General features: G+C 41.3%; 1 non-coding gene across 1 annotated transcript; it reads right to left on the reverse strand.

The window, feature by feature from the left end:
- Positions 1-11,649: 11,649 nt before the first annotated feature.
- Trnav-cac lies at positions 11,650-11,723 on the reverse strand. The gene has a single exon. It is a non-coding gene; the product is annotated as a tRNA-Val (tRNA).
- Between the last annotated feature and the right edge of the window lie 777 nt (positions 11,724-12,500).

Genomic DNA, 12,500 nt, shown 5'->3' on the forward strand with positions numbered 1-12,500 from the left:
GCACTGAGAATTGCGAGAGGAAATCAGAAAGCTAAGTGAGGGGAAAAGTGCGAACGAAGTTCTCATCTTTGAGTTGAAGGAGGAGGTTAAGAGGCTTGGGGAGGCACTGGAAAAAATTAGGTAGGAGATCAGTGTTAGGCCGAAGGTTGAACCTTCTGAGGGCGACAGGGTGGCTTGGCCCTCTGTCGGGAAGAGCACAGTGGGGAAGAGGGAGCAGGTGAGCCAGAGATGGCAGGTTGCAAAGGGAAGGAAAGCGGAGGCAGTTAGGGAGGATAGGACTAAATCTGTTGAGTGTGACAATAGGTTCGGTTTGTTGAAGGGGTTAGGGAGTGGAGTGAATGAAGTGGTTGTGGTGAGTGAAAGGAGAGAGAAGGGGGGTAGAGAAGAGGAGGAGGAGGGTTGTGCCTAGCACACCTCAGGTGTGTGTGGTGAGTGACTCTCATGTTAGGTACTTAGATAGCACACTCTGTGGGAAAGACAGGGATAGGAGGACGAACGTGTGTATGCCTGGTGCAGGTGTGAAGGCAGTGAGTGAGGAGGTGCAGAAGAGAGTTGGGGGGATGGAGAGGGAGGGTGTAGTAGTTTTGCACGTAGGTGGGAACGATGTCAGAGCAGGTGGGTCGGAGGAGTTAGTGGCAAGATTTCGGGAAATGTTAGGCAAGATAAGGGAGAGTGGTAGGAGGTGTGTAGTGTCAGGAATCTTGCCTCGTGTGTATGTTAGCAGGAATGGTTGTCTAGAGCCATTGGTGTGAATGATTGGGTAAAAGGGATGTGTAAGGATGTGGGTGTCAGCTTTGTGGATGTATGGGATAGGTTCTATGGGCGAAGGATTTGTATGCTAGGGATGGTGTGCATCTGAGTAGGAAGGGTGTGGATGTGCTGAGTGGATGTCTGGAGGGGAGTTGGGATGGAGTGTAGGGGTGAGGTAGCAAATGCATTCCAGAAGAAAGATGTTAGACATAAATTAGATAGGATAAACAGAGATAGTGAAAAGATTAGGAAAGATTTCCAGGTGCAAATAGGAGAGAATAAGATTAGGATTCCAAATAAGGAGACAGCATCTAGGAAGGTAGCAGGACTTAAATGTTTTTATGTAAATGCCAGGAGTCTTAGGAACAAGAAGGACGAGTTATCTAGTTATATAGTTGAGGAGGACTTAGATGTTGTATGTGTCACAGAGGCATGGGTAAATGAGGAAAAGTTTAGGAAAATAGGAAAGAATATGAAGTAGATGGATACATTATGTATTTACACCAGAGAATTGGTAGGATAGGTGGAGGAGTAGTTATTTATGTAAAAAATCCTTCATTTCCAGTCAGGTTAATGGTATTAAGGTAGATAACAGAGTAGAGTCCTTATGGCTGGATGTTAGAGTAAACAAAAGTAAGGTTATTAGAGTAGGAGCTTTTATAGACCACCTAACCAGTCAGCAGATGTAGACAACCTTATGGTAGATGAGATAAATAGGGGTGTACTAGTCAGACAATTATCTTAGGGATTTTAATCTTAAGTCAGTAAACTGGGAGAGGATGGTAGGAGATGCTAGTGAAAATAAGTTTATGGAAAGTTTTCAGGATAACTATTTAGTGCAGATGGTAGATAAACCTACTAGGGGGAGGAAGGTTTTAGACATAGTACTAACAAATATTGAGCATTGTTTAAAGGAAGTTGAGGTAGGAGAGACTTTAGCAAACAGTGACCATCATATAATTAGATTTATCATTAATTCCAGTAGGGATAATATAATGAATAAGACTAGAGTCCCAAACTATCAGAAAGGCAATTATGGTAGGTTACGTCAGTTATTAGGAGAGGTAAACTGGGAAGATAGTTTTTTAAATAAAACTGCACAGGAGATGTGGGATATTTTTAAGGTTGTAGTAAAGGGTATAGTGATGCAGTGTATCCCTTACAAAGATATAAGGCAGAGAAACAGGAAGCCATTATTATTACGAGATAGGTAGACAGATCAGTGAGAAGAAGAGGGCATATAGAGAGTTGCAGATTTGATTAGGTACAGACAGGTCAGGGATGATTTGAGTAAGGTTATAAAAAAAAAGTAAAAGGCAAGCAGAGATAAAACTAGCTAGAGCTGGGAGTAAAGATCCCAAAAAATTATATAGTTATTACAAGGTCAGTGATAAAAGAAATAAGGATAGGATTGGACCACTCAGAAAAGATGGTGTAGTAGTGGATCAAAATGAAGACATAGCAGAATTATTGAATGAACAATTTTCTTCAGTATTTACTAGGGAAAGAATAGGAAATCCTGTTACAAACAGTGCGAAGAGTAGTTTAAGAGCTTTAGAAAATATTGATATAAAACCGGGAATTATAAGGAAATTTATTCTTGAACTAGACTATAGGAAAGCTAGTGGTCCTGATGAGCTACATGCCAGAGTACTTAGGGAGGGTGTAGACAGTATTTCTGATGCACTTAAGTTAATCTTTGAAAGATCACTTAGGTTTGCTGAGATACCTCAGGACTGGAAGTTAGCTAATGTTATACCAATAATTAAAAAAGGTATAGTATGTAAGATACTAGAGAAAATCATTAAGGGTAGTATTTGGGAGCATTTAAATGAGAATAGATTAATTAGAGATACCCAACATGGCTTTAGATCAGGGAGGTCCTGTCTTACAAATTTGCTCGATATCTTAGATTATATTACCAAGGAGTTATATGATGGAAATAGCATAGATGTTATATATCTAGATCTTAGCAAGGCGTTTGATAAGGTACCGCATAGGAGGCTAGTGTACAAATTGAGATTATATGGGATAGGGGGTAGGTTAGTTGATTGGATTAGTGAATGGCTTTCTGATAGGAAACAGAGAGTAGTATTAAATGGGGCAATGTCTGAGTGGAAGGAAGTGGTTAGTGGGATACCCCAAGGATCAGTGCTAGGACCTCTTCTTTTCTTGGTGTACATTAACGATTTAGATATAGGAATTAGTAGCAAAGTATCAAAGTTTGCAGATGATACTAAGATAGCATGTGCAGTACAGGGTGAAAAGGACAATTACAGAATACAACGAGACCTGGACAGGCTGATAGCATGGGCAGACAGGTGGCAGATGGAGTTTAATTCTAAAAGTGTCAGGTTATGCATTTAGGTAAAGACAACACAAACTTTAGCTATGAGATGGAGGGATGTTGGCTAGAGGCAGTAGAGGAAGGAAAGGATTTAGGAGTAGTGATAGACAGGACTATGAAATTTTCAAAGCAATGTTTAGAAGCAAGAAATAGGGCAAATAGGATCCTGGGTTTTATAAATAGAAATGTTAGTTATAAAAGTAAGGAAGTGGTGCGTAGCTTATATAATTCCTATGTTAGGCCCCATTTAGAGTATTGCATACAGGCCTGGTCACCCCACTATAGGCAGGATATCAACATGTTAGAAGCAGTTCAGAGAAGAGCAACTAGGATGATACCAGCATTAAAGCGCCTGGAGTATAGAGATAGATTAAAGGAATTAAACATGTTTTCATTTGAGAGGAGATGTATAAGAGGATATGATAGAGTTATTTAAAATGTTCTCAGATACAAACTACATAGATGTGAGATCTTTCTTTACCTTAGAGGAGGGAAGTAGGACTAGAAATCATGGCAGGAAGATTAGAAAGCAAGGCTGCAGGTTAGATATAAGAAAATATTTCTTTAGTCATAGGGTGGTAGACTTCTGGAATGCATTGCCAGAGAGGGTTGTAAATAGCACTAGTTTGACAATGTTTAAAAACATATTAGATAAGCACTTAAATTTATTAGATTTATAATTATGTATAGCGCTGCATGATAGTTTTATAAGAAATTTACTATAGTTAAACAAGACATGATCCCCATGTATGGGGATCACAGATTGTAGAGGAATTTGCTGCAGGACTTAGCCCTGTTAATGGGCCAAATATTTAGAATTAGTATATTATGTATTGTGTACTTGTAAGTGTATCTTTAAGTACTGATGACGAGGTCGCTGTGCGACTGATACAGGATAACCTAGATGGGCCCTGGTGGTCCTTTGTTATCCTATTATTTATGTTATGTATATTTTTGTGAATAAAAGTTATGAATCTCTCTCTCTCTCTCTCTCTCTCTCTCTCTCTCTCTCTCTCTCTCTCTCTCTATGAATAAAAGTGCTCATAAATCTCTTTTTCACAACCTATGTATATTTTTTTGCGAATAAAGGTTATGAATCTCTCTCTCTCTCTCTCTCTCTCTCTCTCTCTCTCTCTCTCTCTCTCTCTCTCTCTCTCTCTCTCTCTCTCTCTCTCTCTCTCTCTCTCTCTCTCTCTCTCACGTTTTCTCCTAGTGGCTGTTGCTATACGGTCAAAGATTCCAGGATAATTCTTAAGAGTTTCCACACATTCTTGCACAACAGCGGAGAGAGGAACTTCCTGCTCTCCTCCTCCTCTTCCTTCTCCTCCTCCTCCAATTCTTCTTCTTCTCCCTCTTCCTCCTCCTCCTCCTCCTCTTCCTGCTACTGCTGCTGCTGCTGCTCCTCTCGCCTCTTCTTCTTCTTCTTCTTCTTCTTCTTCTTCTTCTTCTTCTTCTTCTTCTTCTGTTGATATATGAAAAGTAATTGAGAGAGAGAGAGAGAGAGAGTGTGTGTGTGTGTGTGTGTGTGTGTGTGTGTGTGTGTGTGTGTGTGTGTGTGTGTGTGTGTGTGTGTGTGTGTGTGTGTGTGTGTGTGTGTGTGTGTGTGTGTGTGTGTGTGTGTGTGTGTGTGTGTGTAGAGAGAGAATTTTGAAATCTCTCTCTCTCTCTCTCTCTCTCTCTCTCTCTCTCTCTCTCTCTCTCTCTCTCTCTATCTATTCTCTAATATTCTTCTTTAATCTCTCTCTCTGTTCTCTCTCTCTCTCTCTCTCTCTCTCTCTCTCTCTCTCTCTCTCTCTCTCTCTCTCTCTCTCTCTCTCTCTCTCTCTCTCTCTCTCTCTCTCTCTCTCTCTCTCTCTCTCTCTCTAACCTGTTTCATTATCAATTGACAAGTACTGTAGTTGTTGTTGTTGTTGCTGTTGGTGTTGTTGTTGTTGTTGTTGTTGTTGTTGTTTGGTGGTGGTGGTGGTGGTGGCAGTAGTCGTTAGATGTGTCTTCCTGTTTGGGATGGTGGTAGTTGTAGTTGTAGTAGTTGTCGCAAGTGTCCTGAAGTTGTGGTTGTTGTTGTTGGTAATAGTAGTAGCTGTAGTTTGCAGCGTCTTGCGGTTGTTCTTGTTGGAGCAGTCCTGGTTGTTGAGGATGGTGGTAGTTGCTGTAGTTGTAGTAGTAGTCAGAAGTATTTTGCAGTTGTGGTTGTAGTTGTTGTTGTTGTTGTTGTTGTTGTTGTTGTTGTTGTTGTTGGTAAGATGGTCCACCTACAAAATTGTACAAAATTAAAAGAAACACATTACCGTAACTACTACTGCTACTACTACTACTACTACTACTACTGCTACTGCTACTACTACTGCTACTACTACTACTACTACTGCTGTTACTGCTATTACTACTACTGCTGCTACTACTACTGCTACTAGACTACTACTGCTACTGCTACCACTGCTACTGCTACTGCTGCTGCCACTGCTACTACTACTGCCACTACTAACTGCTGCTACCACTGTTACTGCTACCACTACTACTACTACTACTACTACTACTATTGCTACTACCACTGCTACTACTACTACTACTACTGTACTGCTACTACTGCTACTACTGCTACTACCAGTAATACTACAACCATAACTACTACTACTACTACTGCTACTATTACTACTGGTACTACTACTACTAATTTTTTTTTTTTTTTTTTTTTTACATTACAAGGGCACTGGCCAAGGGAAAACAAAGTGTTGGAAAAAAAAATCCCGCTGGTTGCCAGGCCCTGTTAAGAGGAAAGTAGGAGAAAGAGAAAAAACCAAAAAATCTAAAAGGAGGGTCCAGTTAACGTAAGAGGTGTCTTGACACTCCTCTTTTGAAAGAGTTTAAGTCATAGGCAGGTGGAAATACAGACACAGGTAGAGAGTTCCAGAGTTTACCAGTGTAGGGAATGAAGGAGTGAAGATACTGGTTAACTCTTGCATTAGGAAGATGGACAGAATAGGGATGAGAAGAAGTAGAGAGTCTTGTGCAGCGAGGCCGCAGGAGGGGAAGGCATGCAGTTAGCAAGTTCAGAAGAGCAGACAGCATGAAAACAGCGGTAGAAGACAGATAAAGATGCAACATTGCGGCGGTGACTTAAAGAATCAAGACAGTCAGTTAGAGGAGAAGAGTTGATAAGACGAAAAGCTTTAGATTCCACCTTGTTTAGTAAAGCTGTGTGTGGATCCCCCAGACATGAGAGCCATACTCCATACACGGGCGGATAAGGCCCTGTACAGAGCAAGCAGCTGGGAGGGAGAGAAAATGGACGAAGACGCCATAGGACACCTAACTTCTTGGAAGCTGATTTAGCAAGAGTAGAGATGTGAAATTTCCAGTTTAGATTTTTAGTGAAGGATAGACCGAGTGTGTTTAATGTAGAGGAGAGGGAAGTTGAGTGTTATTGAAGAAGAGAGGATAGTTGTCTGGAAGGTTATGTCGAGTAGATAGTTGTAGAAATTGAGTTTTGAGGCATTGAACAAAACCAGGTTTTCTCTGCCCCAATCAGAAACAAGTGAAAGATCAGAAGTTAGGCGTCCTATAGCATCTCGCCTTGAGTCATTTAATTGTTGTTGGGTTGGGCGTCTGTTGAACGCTGTTGAATAATGCAGGTGGTATCATCAGCATAGGAGTGGATAGGGCATTGAGTCAGATTTAGGAGATCATTGATGAATAATAGAAAGAGAGTGGGTGATAGGACAGAACCCTGTGGAACACCACTGTTGATAGTTTTAGGGAAGAACAGTGACCGTCTACTACAGCAGCAATAGAACGATCGGAAAGGAAACTGGAGATGAAGGTACAGAGAGAAGGATAGAATCCGTAGGAGGGTAGTTTAGAAATTAAAGATTTGTGCCAGACTCTATCGAAGGCTTTCGATATGTCAAGGCCGACAGCAAAGGTTTCACCGAAGTCCCTAAAAGAGGATGACCAAGATTCAGTTAGGAAAGTAAGAAGATCACCAGTAGATCTGCCTTTACGGAAACCATACTGGCAATCAGAGAGAAGGTTGTGAGCTGATAGATGCCTCATTATCTTCCTATTAAGGATAGACTCAAAGGCTTTAGAAAGGCAGGAAATCAAAGCTATAGGGCGGTAGTTAGAAGGATTGGAGTGGTCACCTTTTTAGGGACAGGTTGAATGTGAGCAAACTTCCAGCAAGAAGGATAAATAGAAGTAGAGAGACACAGATGAAAGAGTTTGACCAGGCAGTGAGCGAGTTCGGAAGCACAGTTTTTGAGAACAACAGGAGGGACTCCATCCGGACCGTAAGCCTTCCGAGAATCAAGGCCAGAGAGGGCCAGGAAAACGTCTTTATAAAGAATTTTAATTTTAGGGATGAAGTAGTCAGAGGGTGGAGGAGTAGGAGGAATATGCCCAGAATCATCCAAAGTTGAGTTGGTAGCAAAGGTTTGAGCGAAGAGTTCAGCTTTAGAAAAGAAGAGACAGCTGTAGAGCCATCTGGATGAAGTAAAGGAGGGAAAGACGAAGAAGTAAAGTTGTTAGAGATATTATTGGCTAGATGCCAGAAATCTCGAGAGGAGTTAGAATTGGAAAGACTTTGACATTTTCTATTGATGAAAGAGTTTTTAGTAAGTTGGAGAATAGATTTGGCATGATTACGGGCAGAAATATATAGGGCATGAGTTTCAGCAGTTGGATGGCTACGGAACCGTTTGTGAGCCGCCTCTATCATTGACAGCACGAGAACAAGCAGAGTTAAACCAAGGCTTTTTAGCTTTAGGGTTAGAGAAAGTATGAGGAATGTATAGCTCCATGCCAGAGATAATCACCTCTGTTATGCGCTCGGCACAAAGAGAAGGATCTCTGACATGAAAACAATAATCGTCCCAAGGGAAATCAGAATAGTACTGCCTTAGTTCCTCCCACTTAGCAGAGTTAAAATGCCAGAAGCACCTCCGCTTAGGCGGGTCCTGAGGCTGCACTACTACTACTATTACTACTACTACTATCAGTACTACTACTACTAGTAATACTACAACTATTACTACTAGTACTACTACTACTACTACGACTGCACTACTGCTACTACTGCTACTGCTACTCACTGCTGCTTACCACTGCTGCTGCTACTATTACTACTATTACCATCAGTGCTACCACCAGTAGTGAACAACCAAAACTGCTACCACTGCTACTACTGCCACATACTGCTCCTTGAAAACCTCACCATATACTGCTGGTGCACTGCACACTGCACTGCTGCTGCTAACCAGGTGCTGGCAAAAATTGTACCACTGAATCCTACCACCACCTGCTACCACTGCTGCCACCACCACCACTGCTGCTAAAAACCAGAAAACCTACCACCAAACTGTTTACCACCTGATGCTTAGTAGCTAAACTCACTACTAAACTACTGCAAAAACCATTACCAATACTACTACTACTACTACTACTACTACTACTACTACTACTACTACTACTACTACTACTACTACTACTATTACCATCACGATTTACTTACGATTGACTGTTTGTGTATGGTTGCATCAGACTTGAAGTTGGTTGTGAAAATTTTAAATCATGATGAGTGTTCTGAAAAAAAGAAGATCTTCTCTCTCTCTCTCTCTCTCTCTCTCTCTCTCTCTCTCTCTCTCTCTCTCTCTCTCTCTCTCTCTCTCTCTCTCTCTCTCTCTCTCTCTCTCTCTCTCTCTCTCTCTCTCTCTCTCTCTCTCTCTCTCTCTCTCTCTCTCTCTCTCTCTCTCTCTCTCTCTCTCTCTCTCTCTAGTTTGTAATCATAGTGAGCGTTCGGCATTGTGCGTATGTGTGTGTACGTGTGCGTGTGTGTGTGTGCGTGTGTGTGTGTGTGTGTGTGTGTGTGTGTGTGTGTGTGTGTGTGTGAATCAGTAGTTGGTGTACACTTGAAGGAAAGATGAACATACATGCATCTAGTTCAGGTGTGGGTAAACTACGGCGCGCCAAAAGGAATTCATGGAGCACTTTGATAAAACAACGCCAAATAGTATTGTGAGTATTTCATTTTCTTCCCGCAAGTGTGCACATGCGTGTGAGAAAGTTTTTTTTTTCCTTTAGAAGCCTTTGATGTTTTTCATTTCATGTATTAACCCCTTCAGTACCATGGCACATTTATTCAATTTACTATTAGGTGATTTTATACAGCTTCAAAATCTCATGTGGGGATTAAAATAGTGAAGATTCTGGACCATTAATCTTCTGACCTTCATAAACCCTTACCAATGTCAATAAAATAGTCTAATCATACTCAAGACTCATGGTAAAACTGTGTCACAATACTGAAGGGGTTAAGGATTTTGGGATAATATAGTATGTAGCCCTAAAAGATTGTTAATTTTTTTTATGTCGCCCTAGCGCTGAATAGTTTGCGCATGCACCCTTGATCTAGTCATGGTGAGAGAAAAGAGTGTTTTTAAAGATATTTTTATGGTTAAGGTGAAAGATTAAGATTTCTTCGTTACAAAAGGCCGAAGTTTAAACAAAGTTTTACAAAGGTATTTTTACGGCAGTGGTGACAAATTAATAAGATTATTTTACTTTCCAAAGGCTGTCATTAGAGTGACGCGGGTTTTTCAGGATGTTTTTATGCTTGTGGTGTCAGATTGACAATATTTCTACATTGCAAATGCTAAAGTTGGAGTGACGCATTTTTTTTTTTACTGTTCTAGTAATAAATTGATGAAATTTCTATATTCCAAAAGCTGTAATTAAAATGACATAGGTTTTGACACGGTTTTGGTGCCAGATTGATAGGTTTTCTACATTCCAATGGCTGTAGTTGTAGTGACGCGGCTTTTAAGGGTTTGTGATGACAGATTGACAATAGTTCTTCATTATGAAAACTAGAAAATACTGTTTTAGAACCCGGCCAGTGTTCTCTATAGTATTAAAAAACAATCGAGCTACGAGAGAATAGTGCCGAACACTCGCTAAGATGAAAAATCATTAGTGGCACCTTATAGAAACAAGTAAACAGTGACGGGATTAACCCCTTAGGGACGCCTAGCTCTCAAAACAACCTCGGAAACACAATAATTCATCTCTCCTTTTCTCTCTCTTTCTCTCTCTCTCTGTGTGTAATTCACTGTTTGATCTGCTGCAGTCTCTGACGAGACAGCCAGACGTTACCCTACGGAACTAGCTCAGAGCTCATTATTTCCGATCTTGGGATAGGTCTGAGACCAGGCACACACCACACACCGGGACAACAAGGTCACAACTCCTCGATTTACATCCCGTACCTACTCACTGCTAGATGAACAGGGGCTACACGTGAAAGGAGACACACCCAAATATCTCCACCCGGCCGGGGAATCGAACCCCGGTCCTCTGGCTTGTGAAGCCAGCGCTCTAACCACTGAGCTACCGGGCCGTGTGTGTGTGTGTGTGTGTGTGTGTGTGTGTGTGTGTGTGTATGTGTCTGTCTGTCTGTCTTACCTGCAAAATTTGACCTCTTCTTACTTTTCTTCCTCTTCTTCCTTCTCTTCCTCCTCTTCCTCCTTTTCCTTCTCCCTTGTCAAATATATATGTTTTCAGCATATCCGCCATGTTGGTTTCCTCGCCCAAAGTACAGGTAGGGTTGACAAAGTCCCACTCTCTCTCTCTCTTTCCATCTATCAATCTCTCTTCCTCTCTCTTCATTTCCTTTTTTCGGATCATTGCTGTTGTTGTTGTTCTTGTTTTGTTGTTGTTGTTGTTGCTATTGCTCTTCTTCACTTTATCTCTGTCTCTCTCTCTCTCTCTCTGAAGGATCTCCTCGGCCTCCTTTCCTTATATACAAGGAGAGAAAGAGAGAGAGAGGGAGGGTGGGGGTTAAAATACGTCATAACATTAATTAGAGAGAGAGAGAGAGAGAGAGAGAGAGAGAGAGAGAGAGAGAGAGAGCAGGAATTTGTAACCAAGTGCTGTGTGTGTGTGTGTGTGTGTGTGTGTGTGTGTGTGTGTGTGTGTGTGTGTGTGTGTGTGTGTGTGTGTGTGTGTGTGTGTGTGTGTGTGTGTGTGTGTGTGTGTGTGTAATTCACCTCGGTCGTCTGCTGGTCACCCAGCCAGAATTCCCCATTACGGAACGAGCTCAGAGCTCATAGACCGATCTTCGAGTAGGACTGAGACGACAACACACTCCACACACCGGGAAAGCGAGGCCACAACCCCTCGAGTTACATCCCGTACCTATTTAATGCTAGATGAACACGGGCCACACATTAAGAGGCTTGCCCATTTAACTCGCCGCTTTCCGGGACTCAAATCCGGGCCTCTCGATTGTGAGTCGAGCGTGCTAACCACTACACTACACGGTGTGTTTCACTGTTTGATCTGCTTCAGTCTCTGACAAGACAGGCAGACGTTACCCTACGGAACGAGCTCAGAGCTCATTATTTCCGATCTTCGGATAGGCCTGAGACCAGGCACACACCACACACCGGGACAACAAGGTCACAACTCCTCGATTTACATCCCGTATCTACTCATTGCTAGGTGAACAGTGAACAGGGGCTACACGTCAAAGGAGACACACCCAAATATCAGATTCTTCACCCGGCCGGGGAATCGAACCCCGGTCCTCTGGCTTGTGAAGCCAGCGCTCTAACCACTGAGCTACCGGGCGTGTGTGTGTGTGTGTGTGTGTGTGTGTGTGTGTGTGTGTGGAGGGGAAGTGATGTCAGTCTGACCTAACCTAACCAAATTAACTTAACCTAACTTTCACATAACCAAGCCTAACCTAACTTAACCTAACTTAACCTAACCTAACCTAACTTTCTTACCTAATCTAACCTAACCTAACCTAACCTAGCTTAACCTAACCTAACCTAACTTAACCTAACCTAACCTGTCCTGATCTACGACTTAATCTACTTAATCTTGATACTATTATTACTATTATTATTACTATTATTATTATTATTATTACTATTTTTTTACCATTATCATTATTATTATTATTATTATTATCATTATCATTATTATTATTATTAATATTATTATTATAGTGATAATTATTTTCATTATTATTATTATTATTATTATTATTATTATTATTATTATTACTATTATTGTTATTATTATCATCATCATTATTGTTATTTTTATCATGGTTATTATTTGTATTATTCATATTAGAAGTAGTAGGACTATTGTTGTTGTTACCACTACCACTACTATTACTAGTACTACTGCGACCGCTACTACTACTACTATTACTACTACTACTACTACCGCCATTACTATTGTTATTACTACTATTACTATTTCTACTACTGCTACTACTGCTACTACTGCTACTACTGCTACACCACTGCTGCTACTACTGCTGCTGCTACTGCTGAACAACCACGAGCACCACTGCCAAGACCACCACCACCACTGCCACCACCAAGCACCATCA

The sequence above is a fragment of the Portunus trituberculatus genome, chromosome 46 (assembly GCF_017591435.1).
Source record: "Portunus trituberculatus isolate SZX2019 chromosome 46, ASM1759143v1, whole genome shotgun sequence".
Lineage (NCBI taxonomy): Eukaryota > Metazoa > Arthropoda > Malacostraca > Decapoda > Portunidae > Portunus > Portunus trituberculatus.